Genomic DNA, 22,571 nt, shown 5'->3' with positions numbered 1-22,571 from the left:
GTAGCCTGGCTGAAGAGGGGTGAAACCCCGAAACCGGTCCCACAATGCTTGTTTCCAGTCCAGGGAGGACTTGGCTTGGCAGATTGGGCTGGACTGTTCCTATGGGGAACAGGGTCAAGACTGATTTGTATATGGTTGAATTTAAACTGTAATGGCATGGGTAGCACAAGAACAATGAATTTAAACCCAGATCTCTGTACTGGGGTGGGTGTTTGATATCGTCCAACATTCTGTCCATCAATTGTTCTTTTTGCCTTTTTCACCCTGAGTGGGATGGGTATGCCCAAACGTGGGCCCAGTGCTCTCTACGCCACAGGAGTCAAGCTAGCCTGGCTGATGAGGGTTGAAACACCAAACCAGTCCAAGGATGTTTGTTTTTTGTCCAGGGAGGACCTTGCCTAGCAGTTTGGGCTGGATTGTTCCCATGGGAAGCAGGGCCAAGACTGATTTGCTTATGGCTGGGTTAAACTGGAATGGTATGTGGAGCATAAAAACAATGGATTTAGGCCAAGATGGCTGTGCTGAATTATTGACATTGTTCAGCATTCTGTCCACCAATTGTTCTTTTTGCATTTGTCACCCCGAGTGGGACGGGTATCCCCTGACATGTGTCCCGTGCTCTCCATGCCACTGGAGATAAGCTAGCCTGGCTGATGAGGGGTGAAACCCTCGTAACCGGTCCCAGGATATGTGTTTCTGGTCCAGGGTGGACCTGGTCTGGCAGTTCGGGCTGGACTGTTCCCCTGGGGAGCAGGGTCAAGACTGATTTGCATGTGTATGGTTTTAAGCTGGAATGGGATGGGGAGCAAAAAGTTATGATGGATTTAGGTTCAGACTACGTTATTAGAGGTCATTAGCAGGTGATGAATGCCATATAGCAGAGAAGGTGATGAAGATTGTGCGAGAGTTGGATGAAGGAGGATGAAAGAGGAGTCTGATGAAGCAGAATGGAGCAGCGGATTTTTGAGCAAGTGGATGATGGGAGTAGGGCACTGGGGAGGCCTGTACAAAGAGATGGGCGAGTAGAGGGAGAGGAGTTGGGAAGAGTGAAGATGGAGGATAAGGCTTGTGGAGAGTGACAATGAGAAAGAAAAGTGGTCAGAGAGGAGGGTGGTGATGAATGATAAGTACTGAGACAGGAGCCAGCGACGGAGAGTGAAGCAACTGGAGGAAAGTAGTAGAACAGAAGGGAGAGAAGATTGATGGGTGGAGTGGGCGATGGAGAAAGAGGGGTTGATGAGAATGAAAGAGACTAGTTGAAGAGACGAATAGAATGGGAAAGAGGAGTGAGTATACAATTTACTCCCCAAAAACGTTTTTGTTGTCATGTATTGCCATTTTTGATGGTGCAGCTGCTGCTCATTTTCATTTTTGTGTCCACATGATTTTGAGGAAAGGAGATATGTTAAAGCTGTAAGCTAAGCTGGAATGTCAGTAGCGTAGCCTGCCTTTCTCTACTCTGTGCTGTTTTAATTGGGGAAGTTTGAAATGAGTTGGCCTCCACTCAACACCACGTCGAGACTGCAGTAAAACTCAACTTATTGTGCCGTAAAAGGCTTCCAGCTCAAATATTGCAACACCCTATGTGAGAGAATTCAATTTGAAGGCACTCACATGAGCAATAAACTTCTTCTTTGTGCCCCTTAATACATTTTGCTCGAAGCCCTGACAGCCAAATATTGGTAAAGAACATAGCTACCAAATTACAGGCCCAGTCATGATCGGCTCCGGCACAGTGGGCGAAAGAGGCCCATATTTGATGTTTGGCTGGTTCTGCTCAAATTCCCTACTTGCATTACTCTTTTAATTGTCAACTTGCTTATTTTGATTAAATGTACAGCAGGAGGGAGGTGTATATTCCACTGCGGTGGCAGAAGATGCCATTTCTACAAATCTAATTCTGAAGAAAAAAAAAACATTTGTGTACTTGTACAACAAGGCCAACTATAGAACAGAGGTTGTATATTTCCCTGACTCTGTCAGGCCTTTGTCTACAACTGGGGCCCATCGATACCCAGGCCCTGTACCAAGGGTGCCATGTCCAACTGGGAGGTCTGCACGTACTGTACCCAGGACAAATAGAGAATGTTCTTTCGAAGTCCTGTGTACAAACAGCGGCCTTTGGGCGGCCTGTCCGCACTGTGTATGACCGCTCATGGGCGGTCTGTGTGTACTCTGCATGGCAGCTCATGGGCGGGCTGTATGTGCTGTTCTGCGTCCAAGACACACATATAGCCTGTGTGCAGAGGGAGGCCCAGGTCAGAATGTTTCACAAACCCTGACAATTTATAGGTACCGGATGACACGTATCCTGGTGATGCTGCAACACAATTTAAGTTACTTGAGGTGAGGTGTAGTGAAGGTCGATGCAATCGCCTAGGGTAGGGGTGTGTGTATATCTTAGTCAGTGTGCGGGTGAGTGAGAGGAGACACTGAGAGAGACTCAACGCACCACAGTGAGGCAGACAGACTCTGGGCCAAAGCACCAAATTCAGATCAACCAATCAGAAAAGCAGAAAGATGATGAGGCGCCTTCTGCTGCTACTGCTACTGCTGGGATTCGTCCTCCAGGAGGGTGAGTACTCACAGACACAACCTGCCACAGAGGGGGCGCGTGGCATTCTGTTCTCCAATCTGCGAGAGAGTCGCCCCCAATTACAAGATTATTAATTAGCCCCTGCATGCAATTATATCCATTGAAAGGGGCAGCAAAAGGGTTTAATCACAACGAAAGAAAAGGCGAATTTACATTGCTACATTTCACTGTACGAAAGAGACTCAAAGAAGCACCTGCTTTTCTAGGTTGGGCCGGTTTTATAGCCCAAGTGGGACTGGAGCAGTAGTGAAGATAGTCTGAGGAGCGCCACACTTTACCTAGAAATATTTTGCAAGAGTACATAAAACTAAATGTCTTGATCATATTTGGAGGCGGCATGTCTTTCCTTTTGGAAAAGAACTGTCAGCATTGGGCTTCTCTGTTTCCTATCTTCAAATGAATCATCAGATTAGTGCAGATTCAAACTAACAGAATGCACTGTGCTCTGGGGCCTCTGGTCTGCAGCAGGCGCACTGTCAGCTGGTCTAATGTAGTAGCACTGTCACCTTTCACCAGCAGGGGAAAAGCAGGCCTCTGCGGCAGGTACATTGGGGAAGATTTACAAGTCCCTTGCGCCACTTTTGCGTCACTTTTCCCATGTTAAAAGTGACGCAAGAGTGGTGTAAGGGGCTTGTAAATCTGCCCCCTTATTCCTCTGAGTTAGTTTCAGAGACAGTAGACTGTGAGCTGTAGGTTACCCCACAGAGCTCAACAGTGGGTGCATTAACAACAAAACGTTGTTAATTACCTGGGATTGTAATGAGTAACCTACAGTTTACACACGGGTCTTTTTTTTTTAATTTGAGTTTATTGCAACAATAAAGAACAGAAACAGAAAAGAAGAAACAGATAACATTATAACTCATTAAGTTATAAAATCGGGAGGGTTGTGATGGAATCGTAAATACAAAATACAATAAATAAAAAGAAGATGCTATCAAAATTATAAAAGTAGAGCGACAAAGCAAGCATAATGAAATTACAAAAATGGAATAGATTAAAAATCATATTGGATACAACAATAAATAGCATTCAACAGTTAATATTGGAAAAAAAGGCAATGGGGAATTCAAGGTGGTTTTTGGACCTCAACAGAACTAACAGCACGGGTAGTGACTGAAGGGGCAGAGGAAGAGAGATAATTTACTAAAGGGAGCCAAAGGAGATCTCTTTTAATTGCCAGAGAGACGGGGGAAACATAGTTGGTATCTAATCGGTGATGAAAACAGACCACATTCCATCACGAACGGAAAGAAACATTAGTGGCTTGTTTCCAGTTAGAAGTAATGTGATGAAAAGCAATAGCTATTAGAAGGTCAATGAGCAGGTAATGATGGTGGGCATGAGGAAGGTCAGGAGATAAGGAGCCTAGAAAAATGTGGGAAATGGAGTAGGGGACTTGGAATTGAAAGATCTTCTGGATTTGGAACAAAACTAGTTTCCAAAATTGGGAAATAGGAGGACAGTCAAATAGCACACAGGTCTTTTGTAGGAAACCTATTTATCCCTAGTAGAAGTTACTAAAATCACAACTAATCAACCCAAAGGGAAGGTACGGATTGCTGTGGTAGGGACATTGACCTCTGATCTATATTTTGGGCCTGGAATTCATGGTCGATGGGGCTCTGCAGCCGGCAAATCAGTCGGATTGGAGCTTTTCGTCGAGTAGTTATGCTCGGACTTGTACAGCGGGGCAGACACCAGCTGAGCTATCTAGTCTAGTCTTGCTGGGAATGACTGAATGTATGATTAAATGATAACAGTGGTAGACATGCACTCTGCAGAGTGAGAAATAATGATCACAATAACATACTCCTGTAGGTGCACTGATTGTCGCTAACCCTCCTCTCTCTTGCAGCTTCCACAATCAAATGTCAGTACATCCACTGCCCCAGCAAACAGATCTGCAGTGCCTTCCCTATAACATGCCTAGAGCCGGAATCGGTGTGCTATACAAGCCTCACGAGGAAACCATCGCGTGAGTTGAGTGCTCCCATGGGAGAGGAGGGTGGTATGGGGAAGAGAACGGAATGTCCCAACAACAGCACCTCTTGTTCAACGCACAAGGTTTGAAAGGATTTACTGGTCTGAATGTTTTCTGAATATTACTTGGTACCATCTAAGTATGCCTTTTCTGACAATATGCCTTTTCAGACAGCCACTGATCCCTGCCATACTATCCTAGTTACACAGCCGAGTTAAAGAGGTCTCAGGACCATAACATTGTAGACAAAATATCTCAGGTTTCACAACCCGGTGCGGTAGCCTGTAAGTGGACTACAATCATAGAAATACCATAAAGGGGTCTACGAGCAGCTCAAATCTGCAAGGTTACTGAAAAACATAAACTGTGCATCTATCTCTCATGCCTCTTCATTCGCCACACTGCTAAGCACTGCATCTAGGGTCGGATGGGATCAAAAACAGGCCCGGACACCACGAAAATAGTGTCCCACATTTGCAGATCACAGTCTTTCATGAAACACTGCTGGATTCAGATGGGCTCATTTTTGCAAGTATGTGTAGTAAAGTAACCATTTGAAGCTGATAAGGGACCGTAACATTGGTCAAGGCTATAAACACTGCAGCTTTAAAAACTACTTCCTTTGCAGTGTCTATGCCTTGCACAATGAAGTGACCAACCCTTTCCTAACCAACTATGCCTTGGACACTGATTATCACAGAAACCTAGACTGAAGGCAAGATGGAAGAGTAGGTCAGGCTGTGTTGGTCAGTCCTTGGCAGAGGCGAGTGGGGTTAAAATGTAAATTAGCTTGACTTCTGGAGATGTGGTGCTGGTCCTGTGATCCTCTTGGTTTACCAGAGTTACAGAAAACATAGGGCCAGATGTAGGTAAAATAGATTTACCGATTTTTAATTACTGAATTTTACCGATTCGGTAATTAAAAATCGGTAAATCTAAGGGGTGGATATTTAGGTATTCCAGATGTGCTGGAATACCGATTCGGAAGAAGCCCATAGGAATGAATGGGCATTACCGATTAGGTATTTACCGAATCAGTAAATACCGATTTTCACAAGGGTGCAGGGGGTGTCACTTTGACACCCTCTGGCACCCCCCAAACAGTCTCGGGTGGCATGTGGCAGGCATACCTGCCCTAAGGGCAGGTCTGCCTGTCACATGGCATAGGTGTGCATGCACACATGTGCATGTACACCGGAATTGGTGTTTTACCATCAAATTGGATTTGATGGTAAAATACCGATTCGGTAAGGCCTCTGGGACTCTGAAGAGTCCCACCTATATCTGGGTGCCTCAGAATCAGTAAAATTACTAATTTTTTATTTTACCGAATCGGTAAAATTACTGAATTGGTAATTTTACCGATTCAGTAAAATAATGCCCCCTACATACCTGTCACCCATTTACCGAACGGTAACGGCAAAAATCGGCCGTTACCGCTCGGTAAATGGCCTCAAACGGCCACCTACCTTCTGCCTGGGTCTCAAGAATTGGACTGGGCCACTGAATATCTTGGTCTAGGCCATGATTCCTTTCTTCAAGGCAGGGCAGGATATGGCTGTGTCATAAGGAGATTAAGTAGAATCTGAAGAATCAGTCTGTTGAAGCAGTCTCCTGTCTACCTGTGGGCTGTTTAGCTCTTTGCTTTGTCCTCCTCCTCTGACTTTTCATTAGAGCCTGTTGATAGAGGGGACCATAAAATTCTGTTGCATGTATCTTTCTCACGTGGAAAAAGTAGGCATGGAAATTGCTACCTTTCCCACCAGAAACCTCCAACTCGGTGGCTGAATGAGAAACGAGTGTGGTCAGAGTCTTCACGAGGAATGAACACCCCAGGCCTGTTGTTTATTTTCAGTGCCATCTTAAGGATTTTTGGGGTCCCAAATAAGACCTATTTTGGTGGCCCTTGTGCAGAACAGCCATGCATTGTTTGTGAATTTGCAGCTAATAAAAGCTGTCATGATCTCAAAGAACACTGAATTATATGTTAACCTTCAGAAATGAGAGCACGCAAAAACCGATGAAATCTGAAGCTGTCTGACATCTGCCAGACAAATAGTACCAAATATTTGAGGATCTCTTGGTTGTTCTGATGAGTTGGTGGTGTCTGCGAATGGTGTCCTTGTGGGCAGCGTGGCTGTCTGACATGTGGTCTTGAAGCCATTTTTTCTCTGGCATCCGGCATGTGTGTTTGGAGGTCTGGAGTTCTTCGGTGAACCAGGCAGCTTTCTTGCTGTAGTGGTTGATGGAGGGCTTCTTTAGCGGGTTGGGAGTGTTGGCGCTGTCTTCGATCCACTGTCTGAGATTTCGGGCAGCGGTGTCGGGGTCAGTGGGGTAGGTTGGAGCGTCCAGTGCGAGGGCAGAGGTCAGTTGCTTCTCTGAGATTTTTCCCCAGCAGCGGCGAGGTAGCTGTTGAGTGTGGTGGTGCATGGTTGCCTTCTGGAATGTGAAGTGGATACAGTGGTGGAAGGTCCAGTGGAGTTCGGTGGTGTGGTTGAAGGCGCTTGTGGAGAAGATGGGGTCGAGCGTGTGGCCCGCGGCATGGGTGGGTTCGGTGACGATTTGTCGGAGGCCGAGGTTGGCGAAGTTGTCGATCAGGGTGACGGAGTTGCTGTCGTAGTTGTTTTCGAGGTGGTAGTTCAGGTCCCCGAGGAGGATGTAGTGCATGGAGGCGAGTGCGTGGGGGCTGACGAGGTTAGCGATGAAGTCTTTGAACAGGGCCCGGGGTCCGGGAGGTCTGTAGGCGAGTGTTCCTCTGAGAGTGGTGTTGGGGTTGGTGTGGAACCGGAAGTGGAGGTGTTCGGCAGAGTTTAGAGAGTCATCTGCAAGGGTGTGGACCTGGAGTGTGGCCTTGTGGACGATGGCTATTCCTCCTCCGATTCCATTTGCGCGATCCCTGCGGGTGAATTGTAGCCATCCAGGATAGCTATGTCGATGTCCAGTGCTGAGGATTTGTTCCACCAGGTCTCGGTCAGGAATGCTACGTCTAGACCCAGATGCAGCTCTTGCATCACAGAAAGTTAATGCACAGCTAGGCATACCCAGAGGAAGCGCAGCCAGTGAGGCACCTGGACGTCTCTCCTCTTTTTTTATTATCTCTCTCCCTCTTTCAAGCATGTGAACACACAGAATTCTCAACTTCTCATATACCCTTTAACCTGTTGCTTGTTATCCTTCTTGTTCCCCCTTCCAAAGTCTCTAATTTCTCGAGCTCACTTCCACTCACTTTTATTTGTCTGTCCTCCGTAAGTTTCTCTATCCCCATTCTTTCGCCTAGTGCTATGTATGGAAATACAGAAGTGTTGGCACTTATTAGCTAGAGTACCTGTTTGCTCCTGGAAAGTGTTGGTAATCATGCATTAAATGTATTGCAAAAGTGTTGAGAATTGCAGGTACTTTCCCTTTCAAATTGAAAAAGTGCAGCTACTCCTTCCCAGACAGTACCTGCACATTTAAAGCACTGCGTTCACCACAATTGTACAATATTGCTGCCCATTTAGCACATTCTAGTTTTTAATCTGCTTTCTTAGTGCTTCTCTGTGCCTTTCTTAGCCTTTCCGTAGCCTTGTCTCTGCATCTACATTTTTTCGGTCTCCTATCTCATTAAATTATCTCCCCTGCTAGTAATTCCACAGTTCATGGGCTTGCAGGGATAGCTCTGTGGGGCCCTGTGCAAGTGCAAAATACCTGGCAGGACAAAGATCAGGGTAGAACAAAGCTGGTGTCCTACAGCGAGACAAAGTTGTAAAATGGCCCATCTCACCTGGACTCCAGTGAGACTACTCAGAACAACTGGCCCACCAATGCCCACCCTATGCAGGCCTGAAACGGGAGCCCTTCTTCACCGGTATCTTAGTCTATCGACCCCCTGGTTCGAGAACCCACTTCACGCATAACCTCCTCCAGTCCCTCGAACCTTATTTTGGCCGTGACAACTTTACCATCATGGGTGACTTTAACTACCACCTAGAACGGCTCGACCTTTCGGATACTTCTTGTCTCACTGAGGCCTTAGAATCATGTGGGCTTACGCAAAGTGTTACTGGAGCCACACATCTTGCAGGACACACTTTGGATGGCATCTTCTCCAATGATCCCCGTCTGACTACTAAGGACCCGATCCATCTTTCCTGGTCTGACTATTTAGCGGTCCCTTTTCTTCTGAAACATCATAGGGTGAATTCTTGTAAAATAGGGAACCATACTATGGAGACTGCCAGAAACTTTAGGAACATTAAAAGCGATTCCTTCGTGCCCTGGGCTGCAAGCCTTGCTACCACTGGCCTAGACAGCGTACAGACTGCAGTCGCTCATTTTGAACAGGTCACTACAGAGGCCTTGAATAAATTGGCCCCTGTTCAATCTCGGCGCTGAGCCAGAAAGAGACCTTCTGCCCCCTGGTTTTCCGACTCCCTCAGGCTTCTTAGACAAGAAGTGAGGAGAAAGGAGAGGCTATGGCATGCTAGTTGGGACCTCAAGAACAAGGAGGCTCATAGACTTCTTGTTAAAAAATACAAAGCTGAAATAGTGCAGGCTAAACAGGAATACTTTGTTACCGTGACCTCCTCGCTCTCCTCTCCGAAGGAGCTCTTTAAAACTGTTGACTCCTTGGTCAAACTGCAAGCCCCTGACCCTGTTATTCCATGGCAGGATCTTTGTGATAAGATTGCCTCCTTCTTCCATACTAAGATCCGGGATATCCACCTGGCCCTCGAGGAACAAAGAGCAGGTCTCAGTGCATCTACACCTAGGGTAGAGATGAGTTTGACCACCACAGAAATCTCCCCATTATGCACCCTGGACTCTTTTCCCCCGCTGGTCTTGCAAGATCTTGAGCTACTACTAAGACCAAGTCTGGTTCCCCTCTGGACACCTGCCCTCTGAAAGTCATCAAGCAGTGTAGGGAGACCCTCCTACCATCGTTGCTAGAGGTAATGAATCTAGCCATCAAAGATGGTATTTTCCCAATAGAATGGAAGAAGGCGGTAGTAAAACCTCTGTTGAAAAAGGCCTCTTTGGACCCGGGGGTCCTAAAAAACTTCCGGCCTATCTCCCTGCTCCCTGCTCCAGCGAAGATGCTTGAGGCACATCTTAACAAGCATCTCGCCGTTTTTGTGGAAAGATCAGGATGCCTAGACTCCACCCAGCATGGATTTAGGAGAGATTTCAGCACCGAGTCAGCCCTCACCATCGTGCTCGATAAGATCCGCACGACAGTAGATGAGGGTCAGACCTCTCTCCTGGTCCTGCTAGATCTAACTGCGGCTTTCGACACCCTCTCCCCTTCAGTACTTACATCTCGGCTGAGGGAGGTGGGGGTGAAGAACGCAGCTCTGGATCTTTTGACCTCTTTCCTCACGGGGAGGGAACAAAGAGTCAAGCTAGGGGAGTTCCTATCTCCATCCCGACCAGTGCTATGTGGGGTTCCTCAAGGGTCAGCACTCAGCCCGACCCTTTTTAATATCTATGTTACCCCACTAGCCAAATTAATAAGATCGTTCGGGATGGAGGTAGTTTCTTACGCAGACGACACTCAAATCCTCGTCTCTCTTCCCCATTCAGATGAACTAATCGCCTCCAAGTTTAGATCTTGTATGGAGGCGGTTGGTCAATGGATGATTCAGAACTCTCTCAAACTGAATGGGGAGAAGACTGAGGTGATGGTGTTTGGGGGTAAAGAAAACATCTGGTCAGCCAATTGGTGGCCTGACTCACTTGGGACATGCCCTTCCCCTACAACTTCTGCTAAGAATCTCGGGGTGCTGATAGATCCTGCCCTTGACCTAGGCAGCCAGGTGAGCAGAACCGTCTCCGCCTGTTGGGGCTTGATCCACACCCTACGCAGGATCAGGAAATATCTCTCCTTCCAGGCAAGGAAACAAATAGCCGTTGCCCTCATTGGCTCGCGCTTGGACTACTGTAATGCGCTGTATGCTGGACTTAACAAAGGCCAGCTGCAGCGCTTACAAGTGGTCCAAAACGCCATAGCCAAATTTGTCCTGGATGTTCCCAGACGCTCCTCGGCCACTGCAGCCAGGAAAACGCTGCATTGGCTGCCGGTAGAACACCGAATCCGGTTCAAGGTTCTTTGCATGACCTATAGAGCCATCGCCAAAAATAGCGATACCGGAATAGGGTCCATCATCTCCCACTACATCCCCCGTAGGAACCTGCGTTCCTCTGGGAAACTGCGTCCGACAGCCCCCCGTGTACGAAGAGCCAAATGGGGTGGCAGAGCCTTTTCCACTCTTGCTCCTAAGTGGTGGAATGAACTTCCTCTGGACCTGAGATCTCTCTCGTCCTTACAGAATTTCCGTACTGCTTTAAAAACTCTCTTCTTTCGGCAAGCATATATGTAAGGTCTCTTGTCTTTTTCCTGATCATTCTCTGATCATTTTTGTAGGCGCCTTGATACCTGCGGGTTACTGTTCTGCGCATTATAAATCTCATTTCAATTCAATTCAAGGACTCTGCTGGCCTCCTACAGGATGATGAGAGGGGGAAAGTAGCTTTTCACACCAGGGTTCCAGCACAGTAGCTTTTCCTCAGCCCTTTTCTCACTTGCCCACACGGATGAATCTGCAGTCATATTGTGTCCATAGCTGGCAAGAAGCCAGCCCCATACACTAATGAGCCAGCTCTGCCTGGGACTGTTAAGAACACTGCTAGGCCCCCCTGGACATTGGGAAGAGACAAGAGTCTTTCTGACTCCGCTGTAGGCTTTGAGAGAGGATGTTTAGTCTTTACAGAGTCACCATCTATGCCATAAACCACATTTCATCCTAAAACTGTTCAATACATGTAGAAATCCGCCCAAAGCTGGATCTCCGGTACCCGCCCATCTCCTGAATGCCTGGTTTTCCAACCAGACAATGGCTTTGCCCCATAATATGGTAGTCACACCTGGGGATCATCAAGCATGACTTGAAAACAGAATCAAAACAGACAACACCCTTCCACCTGCACATACTACATGGCGAAGAAGCTACCCAGGCAGGGTTGTAAGTGCTCTATAAGTTTTCAATAAAGTACAATACTCATTTATGGGAACAAAGTTCCTACTCTCCAGGAACAATAATGAGCGCTCGTTATCCTATCCTTCCCTGCAGATCCTACCGAACATTTGTGTCACAACCTGGCCATTACACATGGAGAAGGATATTTACAGTTTTCACAGCTGATGTTCTGTTTAATTTGAGGCAACACAAATAAACCACTAGCATCTAAAGATTTACAGTTCTGCGGCCTCTCTAGGCCATTTATTTAGAGTGAAAGAGCACGTGAATCAGGGGAATTGTAAGCACACTACTCACCCATGAGGGTCTCAAGGCGCTGAGGGGGGGTCCGCAGGTCTGTTTAGCTGAAGAGCAAGGTCTTGAGGGTCTTTTTGAATGTGTTCAGGGAGGGGGAGCATCAGATGTCTGCTGGTAGCTTGTTCCAGGTCTTGGCTGCATTGTGAGAGAAAGATTTTCCGCCTATTCTGGCTCTGAGGATGCACGGGGTTTCGGCCAGTGCGAGGTTGGCACATCGGAGGTTTCTTTTGTGTACGTGGAAGTTGATTCTTTCAGTGAGGTATTTGGGTCTGTTATTGTGCAGGTATTTGGAGCCGTGAGGGAGGAATTTGAAGGTGACTCATTTCCCCACGGGGAGCCAGTGGAGTTTTTGCAGGTGTTGGCTGATGTGTTTCTGCCGGGGATGCCAAGGATGAGTCTGGTGGTGGTGTTCTGTATCGTTTGGAGTTTGCGGAGTAGGGACTTTTTGATGCCGGCGAAGAGTATGTTACCATAGTCCAGTCTGCTGGTGATGAGTGCTTAGGTGACTGTCTTTCTTGACTCGGGGGGGATCCATTTGAAGGTCTTTCTGAGGATGCGGCGAGTGTGGAAACAGCAGGAGGTGATGCCGTTGACCTGTCGGTTCAGGGTGAGCGATGAGTTGAGTACAATGCCGAGGTTTTTGGCGTGTTTAGAGGGGGTTGGTGGGCTCCCGAGGGCAGTCAACCACCAGGTGTTGTCCCGTGCTGAAGGGGTGATTCCAAGGACAAGGACTTCTGTCTTCTCAGCATTGACTTTCATGCAGCTGTTGGTCATCTATACTGCAATGTCTTGCATTCCTTTCTGGAATTTGAGTTTGGCGGTCTTTGGTGAGGGAGAGGATGATCTGGGTTCCGTCGGCATAGGATACGATGTTGAGGCTGTGTTGTCGGACGATGACTGCGAGGTGGGCCATGTAGATTTTGAAGAGGGTTTGGCTCAGAGAGGACCCCTGTGGGACTCTGCAGGTGAATTTCATGGGATTGGAGAGGAAGGGTAACACTCTGATCCTTTGGCTTCTTCCGGTGAGGGATGATCGGATCCAGTCCAGGGCTGTTCCTTGTGTGCCAGCGTAGTGTAGTCTGGTGACTAGTGTGCAGTGGGAGACAGTGTCGAAGGCCGCTGTTAAGTCGAGTTGGATGAGGGATGTGGAGTGGTCTTGGTCCAGGAGGGTGTGGATGTCATCTGTGGTGGCGAGTATGGTGGTCTTGGTGCTGTGGTTGCTTCGGAATCCTGATTGGGACGTGTCAAGAATGGCATTCTCTTTGATGAATTGTGCCAGTTCCCTGTTGACTTTTTTCTCTGCAACTTTGGTGCAAAGGGGCGGAGCAAGATGGGCCAGTAGTTTTTGAGGTCAGTGGGGTTGGCTCTGGGCTGCTTGAGCTGGGGCCTGACTTCTGTGCACTCCCATTTGTCTGGTAAGGGGCCTGTTTTGAAGGTGAATTGATGGTGCGTTGTTATTTAGGTGTGATGGTCGCCACAGCTTTGTGGTAGATGTGAGGGGTGTAGGGGTCATGGGGGCTCCTGAGTGGATGCTTATCACGGTTGAAGCGGTGTCTTCGGTTGTGATTGGTGCCCAGTTGGAGATGATAGTCAGTCTGGTGTCTCTGGGGGGGGGGGGGGGGGGGGGGGTCGGCTGTGGCATAAGGTGGATGGCCAACAAAGTTGTCATATAGTTTTTTGATCTTGAGGTGGAAGTAGGTTCCAAGCTTGTCACAGAGGTTTTGGGACGGGGTGATGTCTATTGCGTCGCTGCGTGAGTTGGTGAATTCCTGGATGACACTGAAGAGTTCCTTGGAGTTGGTGGAGTTGGAGAGGATTTTGTTGTGGATGAAGTTCCTTTCGGTGGCTCTGATTTGGTTATGGTAGTCCATCATGGCGTCCTTGTAGGTGCAGTAGTTTTCGGTTGTCTTGGTGTTTCTCCAGTTTTTCTCTAGGAGTCTGCAGGTGCGCCTGGCTTCTTGGAGATTGGTGGTGAACTAGGTGTTTTTTTGGAGCACTGTTTGTCGGGGTTGCGTAGCAGGGTGAGCTCGTCTGTGCAGTTGGAGTTCCAGGTGTGGAGTCCTCTGGCTGCAGCATTTGCATCGGATGCCCAGGTGTGGATGTCTCAGGTGAGGGTAGAGTTGAGTTGCTCCCTGGTAACCTTATTCCAGTTCCTTCGTGGTGGACGTGGTTTGGGTGCCTTAGGTTTGTCGACGGCGAAGTGTACGCAGTGGTGGTCGGTCCATGGCAGTTGCGTTGTGTGGCTGAAGTGAACGCTGTTTCCTGCTGCAAAGATGGGGTCGAGGGTGTGTCCTGCTCTGTGGGTCAGTGTGTTTTTTTTAAAAGAATTTGTTTATTATTTTCCAACACCCACAACAAATAAGAGGAGGGGCCAGTGCCTCTACATAAGTCTGAGTATCAGGAGGACAGCAGCAATGACATCACGATGCAACAGTTTATCAACAATCTCGGTGCAGCCCCCGGTGCGGACCTACCTCACAGCAATCATTGTTAAAGTGTCAAAGTGCCCGCAACCCCCTGTGTCGCAAAAAATGAATGGCTCCCGCTTCTGAGTCGCTCACTCTGGGCCTCGGTATTCCTGCGCTACCGCCTGGGCGAGGTCCTGGAACTGTGCGGCTAAATAATATAATTCAAAATCAGGGACGGCTAGGCCCCCATCGGCTCTTGGATGGATCAAAGTGTCCAACGCTACTCGGCGTCTTCCCACTCCCCAGATGAAACCCCCCACCATGGATCGGAGTTGCCGAAATAAAGCGATGGGTATCCGTATAGGCAAGGTCCGAAAGAAATACAAAAGCAGAGGGAGCGCCACCATTTTCAGCAGCGCCACTCAGCCTGCCACCGATAGTGGAAGGGTCCCACAGAAATGCATGCTGCCCTTAAGTCCCCTCAGCGCTCTGCCTATGTTACTTCCGAGAAGATCTTCCTGCTTGTGGTAAATGTGCGTCCCTAGGTAGGGAAGGCGCCTAGGTTCCCACACCAGGTCAGGCGGCAGGACAGGCTGGCCACGCTCCCTGGCCACCGGAAACACGCATTGTCTTCACCAAGTTGACTGGCAGAGAACACGCCCCCTCCAGCGCACCCTCCACATCTCTCAAGAACAGCAGGAGGTTGTCGGCATACAAGGAAATATAATGCGACTGACCACCAAGACTCAAGCCTCGGAACTCCCTCCCCATCCTAGCCCTCGCTGGTAACCGTTCCATCGCTAGGGCAAAGAGCAGCGGGGAGTGGGCAACCCTGCCTGGTACCACGCCCCACCAGGTATGAAGTTGATACCACTCTACCAACCCTCACTCTGGCGCTTGCCGACGCATAAAATATTTCAGTCCAGCTTACATATCCCTCCCCAAGACTGAAGGCTTTCATGACTAAGAACAAGTAGGGCCATTCCAGGCTGTTAAACGCCTTTGCAATGTCCACCAAAAGAACAACTGCCTGCCCCTCCATACCAGAGCACCCATCTAAAATTTGAATTAATCTGCGAATATTACTGGCAGTATTGCAAGTCGGTATGAAGCCGGCCTGGTCAGAGTGTACCAGTTGCGTCATGAAGAGGAGAAGCCTCATAGCCAGAACTCGACTCAGTATTTCATAGTCAGTGGTGAGCATTGATAAAGGTCGGCACGCAGTTGGGTCGGTCGGGGTCTTCCCTGGTTTAAGGAGGGGAATGATGATGGCCTCCCTAGTGGAGGCCGGCAACATGCCCCGCTGCCTGGCCTCTTTGTATATCATCAACAGTCGGGGGCCAGGAGGTAAATATACGTTAGGTAGAATTCTATGGGCAGACCATCGCTGCCCGGAGTCTTGTTGTGCGCCAGTTGTTTAATAGCACAACGAATTTCAGTGATCGTGATGTTCTGACCAAGGGACTCCGCCTCCTCCGCCTCAATAGAAGGTAGCTCAAGCTCCCCCAGAAACGTCTGCACATCCATCTCCCCTGTTTGCAGGTGACTGGTATATAAGTCTGCATAGGAGGACCGAAACTTTACATTTATTTGATGTTGCGTGTATTCCAAGTGTCCCACCAGAGAAGTCAAGGCCAACACAGGCACACACCCGGGGGGGGATCGGCCAGCCACGGCCATAGTGTACCTATCTTATCCCTCTCGGCGTAAGCGCTCCACGACCACTGCCACAGCCTCCCTCCGAGCTTGGTCCAGTTCTCGGTACCACCAGAGTTGGCTCTTTCAGTCTCCCTAAGGGCCTGTTCCTCAGTTTCAAATTCCTGCAGCAATAGCTTCCGCACCCCCACCCATTTATTAATACCAATCCTTCGGATCATTATTTTAAAAGCATCCCATTCCAGGGCCATCGTTGAGGCCAAGCCATCATTTTCGGTGAAATATCGCTCAACACTAACCCCCAGCTCGGTGCGGAAGGGTGGGTCTTCCAGTAACTCTGGACGCAACTTCCAAGTCGGAACAATGGGGCGCTCCGCAACCCTGCAGAATCGCACCAAATAATGGATTATGGTCAGAGATGGTGCGCGACAAGTACTCGCTACCAAGCGCCATAGCCGCGACTCCGGGACTGCATAAGACCGCATCCAGTCGTACATGCAGATCGTACAGAGCCAAATAGAATGAATAGTCTCTGTAATCTGGGTGCTGTACTCACCACACATCTACGAGGCCCCAGTGGTCTTGCCATTGGGCAATGCATTTTGCTAGCTTATGAATCTGGGCCATGGGCAGTGGGGGTGCGACCTGTCCATGGTCACATCCACAACAGAGTTAAAGAGCCCCCCCCCCAGCAGGACCGGGATTGTAAAGTAATCGGCCAGGGCAACAGATAAGCTCTCCAAGAAGGGTGCCTGCTCCACGTTAGGGGCGTAGACACTGCAAAGTGTCACCTCACGCCCGTAAAGGCGTCCCCGGACAACAGCGTATCGGCCCCGGGGTCTATCATGTGGTCGACCATTTGGAAGGGAACCCCAACTTTAATCCAAACCCGCGCCCCTCACGCGAAGGCTGAGTAAGTAGTATAATAAAGCTGCCCTCGCCATCTGCGCTGCAGTGCTAGCCCCTCCGTTTTAGTCAAATGTGTCTCTTGCAGCAAGGCTATCTGCACACCCCTATGCAATAAATAAGAGTGAACTTTGTATCTGTGCTGCATCGAGTGCAATCCCCTCACATTCAAAGTCACACACTAGACATCAGGTAACGCCCCATAACATAGGTGTAGAAAACACAGGACCTGCACAATGCCCTGTAGCCGTGCCGGTGGCCCCCCATCCAATCCTGCCCAATCCCCCAATGATCCCACCCCTCCCACAACACCTCCCTCCCCCCCAGAACAGGCACTAACATAGTGAATCCCATCCAAAATAACCCAACAAATGCCTCAATCAATACTAAGGCCAACTAACTGGGAACCATCCGGTGGGGCTGGATAGGGCCTAGCAAGCACTGAAAAAAATAATTAATCAGTACAACACCCAGCCTCCGCTCCAAGGACCCCTCACCTCCCCTTCCCACCCAGATCCCCCCACGCATAGTTTCACTTTCGCAATAGCCTAAGCTGCAATGCACGCCAACTGCCCTGAGCAGAGACCAAGTCTACCTTCATTACAGCGCCACTAAGACCCCCAAAAATCAAAACATTGCACCTGAAAGCAGGTATTTGACCGCTTTCTCAATAATGGGGTCACAAAAACAATTTTGCCGACTCCCACAGGGATTCAAGAATAGCCCAGGATTATTCTCAGCAAGGGTAACAGAATTACTACAAATGTATGATGATAAGGCATTGTCCTATGTCGATGACATCTATCTTACAGACGATGACCTGGAGACTCACTTGAAAAGAGTGAACACCATAATACTTGGGTTCGCATCCCAAGGTTACAAATTCAACTTTAAAAAGTCAAGAATAGCCCATCTAATTGTCCTATTTTTAGGATATGAATTATCAAGTGAAGGCAAAAGCCTAGCAGACAATTTCTTAGAGAAATGTGCAGTACTCCAAGCACCTAAAACGCTGAAGAATTTACAATCAATACTAGGTTTCCTGAATTTTGGAAGAATATACATTCTAAATTATGCAGAGAGGGTTAAACCTCTCTACGAATTAATAAAACTTGATTTCAAACCAAATGATTGGACTCAGAAACACACAGAAATGTTGAGATCATTACAGACAGACATGTTAACTAAAACAAAACTGCAAACACGTACAAACGAACGCAATCTGGTAAACCGAGTCATCCCAGGAAGATGCGGATTCACATACCCGACCTTTAATGAGGGAGAAACGGTACCAATAGCTTACAAATCACATTTGTACACTCAAGCTGAAATGAAATTCAGTTCTACAGAAAAAATTCTGATAGCGGTTCAAACTGCTGTAACAAGAGAAAGAGCCCTAGCCCAAGGCAAGAGGATAACTGTTTTTACAGCAGAATCAGCCATTGAGGCATTGAGAAGCCCACGCAATCTACAGACAGTGGCATTAGATCCAAAATGGATACAATGGAAAAATTCTCTTGCTGCAGAAGACGTGAAACACTATTTTGATCTGAATATGAAAAAGCTAGAAAATCTGGAATACGAATATGAATACCCTCTGCCGACCGAGATCCTGCCTCTAGAACAATACACCTGTGTAATCTACACAGACAGATTTGCACAACATTTTGTTGTGGAAAAGCAAATTTACAATAACGCGTGCGCGATTGTTAAAGGTCGTTGGCGCTTAGGTAAATTCAGACCAATGGTCACTAAAACAGAATCATTCCGAAACTGTACAGCTCAGCGAGCTGAAATAATATCCCTAAAGATGGCGCTTGAAAATGCCGATCGCGAATTCCCCACACTAATAGTGTGCGATTCGCATTACTGCGTCCAATCTTACAATAAGAGCATGCAGACTTGGATTCAAAACGGTTACAAAGATGACACAGGTGCCACAATCAAGCATAAAACGCTTTGCAAACAAGTAGTTCTTTTACAGAAAGAACTACAAAAGACTCATGTGATACATACACTGACTCATCGATGTGATGGTGTTCTCGTTGCAGGGAATTCATTGGCTGATAAAGCCACAGCGGCGGCTGGTCAACCGGCTTCCGTAGCCACAAAAAAGCGTTCAGAAAAACAAATAGATGGAGAAACCATGCTGGCAGTAAAAGCCTCATTAAAAGGCGGCTATGCGGCATTACCTCTCAACTATCCTCTCAATAATACATATATAATTGATGCAAACTCCGTTCAGTTTGCTCGAATCCCTGGAGTGGGGGATAGAGTAATTCCAAACACGAACCGGAGCATCTTCTTGATACAAGAAGCACACATGGGATTGGGTCTGAGGCACCAAGAGATCCTGAAATCTCTGATAGAATTACAATCAGAAAACCTGGTGGCCTGGAATGAGTGTAGACATTTCCAATTTTGAAATAAATTGTGAGGACTGCAACAGAGATCGCAGTTGTGAATTGGACCAGGCACCAGCCCAGACACCACTATTAGACAGCATCAGGCTATCTATGCACAGACGTCCGACGGACAAATGCAGTCCCATAATTATTTAGACTAGATTCACTAAAGATGTGGCCCCAGCGCTCGGCTGACGCCAGAACTGTTATAAAAGATTTGCGAGTCTTTATCGCCACATATGCAATTGGCATGCTACATTCTGATCAGGGTCCTGCATTTAGCTCTCGAGCTTTCAAAGAGGCCATGAACAGCATGGGCATTGCATTGTGGTACTCTTCTCCCTTCCATCCTGAGGGAAATGCAGTTGTAGAAAGAAAAAACCGTGAGATAAAGCAATCTATAACGACAAGGGTATTAGGTTTGGGTGATGGGTGGGTCAAACATCTAACAAGTGTCCAACGTAGTCCTAACAATCTGCCAATAAATTCTCTAAAAGGTTTCACTCCATACGAATTATTGTTCGGCACTAGAATGAGAATTCAGGACTTAGATAGTCATACTTCAGTGGTAGATGAAAAAACTTTCATATCAAATATCGTTTGGCTGTTTTACAGGACTTAAATGAAACAAGAAAAAGTCTAAGTAACACAGGGGCATATTACCAAGCAATAGCAATAATTATCGCTATTGCTTAGTTAGAGACAAAAATTTACCGCAGAGCTGCGGCGATTTTTATCGCAGATAAACCTTGGTATTACCAAGGTTTATCGCAAATGCGATAAAAATCTGCCGCAATGCATGAATATCGCTGAAAAGTCAGCGATATTCATGCATTACCGAGCTAATGCTCTTAGCCATGTTACCACCTCCCATTGGATAACATGGCTAAGAACTGCTCAGGGCATGTGTTAGCTTTTGGAGATATTCGCGCTTAGCGCGAATATCTCCAAAAGTTGGTAATAGGAGATAGCGATGTTAGAGACTGTTTCCAGTCACTAACATTTGGCACGCCCACTTTGCATGTCATTAGTGATAAATATCACTGACATGCAAAGTGGGGCCCAAGATGGTCGCTATCTCCTACTAGCTGTCGCTAACTGGTGTTAGGGACAGCTAGGTAATAGGGAGATCATTTTATCTCCGCTTTCTTGGCTTTTAAAGCCAAAAAAAGCGGAGATAAACCCCCTTGATAATATGCCCCATAAAGTCTAAACCAACAACCACTGAAGAACCACCTGTCCCAGCAAGACCTGTCTGGATTCCAAAGATTGGGGATCTGGTCAGAGAAAAGATCGCGGTGAGGAAGGAATTTGGGCCTTCTTACAGAAAAGCAGTACCTGTCTTAGCTGTCAGCGGAACAAGATCAGTAGTACTACCGCCACTTGCTGGTAAAAAGGAAAACAGAGTTGTTTCCATCGACCTGGTGAAACCACAATCATGTGGCCAATAATAAGTAGTAGGCCCAGTGGACTCCCAAGAAATAGCAGAAGACCAAATCTTGCTACAATTCAGGAGGTTCAAACTGAAACACTAATCACTTTCGATAAACCATCAGTGAATAAAAAAGAACTATGCAACAAAGGCATAGAACTTGTGCCTCATGAAACCCAAATTGCAACAATTCAGGAAACACCAGTCTACAACGATGTAGCCTTGGACTATACAAATGTAACAAAAGAGAATGCAAAGATCAATGGAAATCCGGAAGCAATCCCACCAATTGACAGAACTGCATCTGGCTACTTTATCAACTTTGATGACTTTTCCGATTATCCTAGTGAACATGGAGGCAAGCCAGCAACAAAAACTTTCAAAATGAAAATTACAGAACTTTTTCATCAACTCAAAGAAACATATCTGATTTCCCCTTGGATTGAACTATGGATTGTGTTAGGTGTCCTTATCCTTCTACTTTGGCTAATCCTAGTTTTAATTTTGGGTACATTTATTGATGGAAAATACAGTACAATGGACACAGCAAGTCAGAACATCAACTTGGTCCTGAAACTACACAAATCCTCTCACATAGAGAAAAGAGAACTATCATCAGTGAATATCACAGCAAAGCCTATACCTGATGGTATAGCATGGGACAGAACTGACTATGACATCTATGGCCCAGTAGAGCTCTTGAAGTATCCACATCAATTCAAGATTTCATTAAGTGACTTGTGACACCAAGTTCTTTTTCTGAAGATTGGGACTTTGAAAACATTAATAATATGATGTCAGATTTAGAAATGTCAGCAAAATGTACATAACATGATTATTTACACAGCTCATCGAACTATGAAGAGATGTACTGTTATAACCACTATGGTCCTCATTATCTGAATAAGTCTGCGAATCCTTGAAATGTATGTACTTATAATCAGTGGGAACATTGTCCAACTCCGCCAATAGGCAGTTCAAAAACGTTTTATGAAAAATTCCCATACTTTTCAGAGTTTAATCACACTGATCCAGAAATGTTTTATTTCAAGATGTTAAATAAGACAGGAATGAAAAACATGCTGACAAATACTAAATTGATTTATTCTGAAAAAGTTTATGATAAAATGTCTACATTTGGTTTTGAGTTTTGGAAAAACAACATTGAAACAAAAACCATCTGGGGAACAAAAGAACGGCAGGTACAAGGTCTAGAAGCATCATTCAGAGCCTGTACGATCCCAGAACAAATAATGTTCCTGAATGACACAATTCAGCAAACAACCTGTCTTGGCTTAGCTAAGATAAAAGATTTAAATAACCCGTCTACACCAAAACCTATGCCTGATAGAAATACCACTACAGATGAGGGGTTAGACATGTCCTATATTTTAAAACAAAACAGAACAAAACTGGATTGGAAAAAATGGTTGATATGGCCCATAGTCACAAATAACTGTCAAAATAGATTCCTGAACAAAATACAGGGGTTAAAACAGAACAGGCCAGAACCTAGATATTCCCAGACACAACATCCAGGGATAGTAACAACATATAGTGTAGGAAAACTATGCCTTGAGTGGCTACAGAAATCCACACTTACCGAAATAAAGCAACACTTAACTTTACTTAAAGAAGGTGCTGACTTGCAAGATTTCATAATGGGACCTCGCAAACAGCGTCAAAAACGTTTCATATACGCAGCTTACAATGAAACTTGGAAATTTAAACAAATTGAAACTGCAGAAAAAATACGGGAAATTTACCGTATCAATTTGGAGAAATAATTTTCTGTAGTAAACAATGGGTTAACGACTCTGTCCTCCAGAATCTATTCACTGGACAGCATCGTATCATTTGCTATTGATATA

General features: G+C 46.7%; 1 long non-coding RNA gene across 1 annotated transcript in view; it reads left to right on the top strand.

Moving 5' to 3' along the window:
* Positions 1 to 2,421: 2,421 nt before the first annotated feature.
* The window catches only part of LOC147748921 (uncharacterized), a 233,122-nt gene continuing 212,972 nt past the window's right edge, over positions 2,422 to 22,571 (top strand). Inside the window, exons 1-2 of the long non-coding RNA XR_015299732.1 lie at positions 2,422 to 2,575; positions 4,455 to 4,574. This is a non-coding gene — a long non-coding RNA (uncharacterized LOC147748921). The remainder of the gene's footprint in view (positions 2,576 to 4,454; positions 4,575 to 22,571) is intronic.

Source organism: Lissotriton vulgaris, chromosome 1_1 (assembly GCF_964263255.1).
Source record: "Lissotriton vulgaris chromosome 1_1, aLisVul1.2, whole genome shotgun sequence".
Classification (NCBI taxonomy): Eukaryota; Metazoa; Chordata; class Amphibia; order Caudata; family Salamandridae; genus Lissotriton; species Lissotriton vulgaris.
The sequence above is the reverse complement of the archived record's forward strand: the minus strand, read 5'-3'. Positions and strand labels throughout refer to the sequence as shown.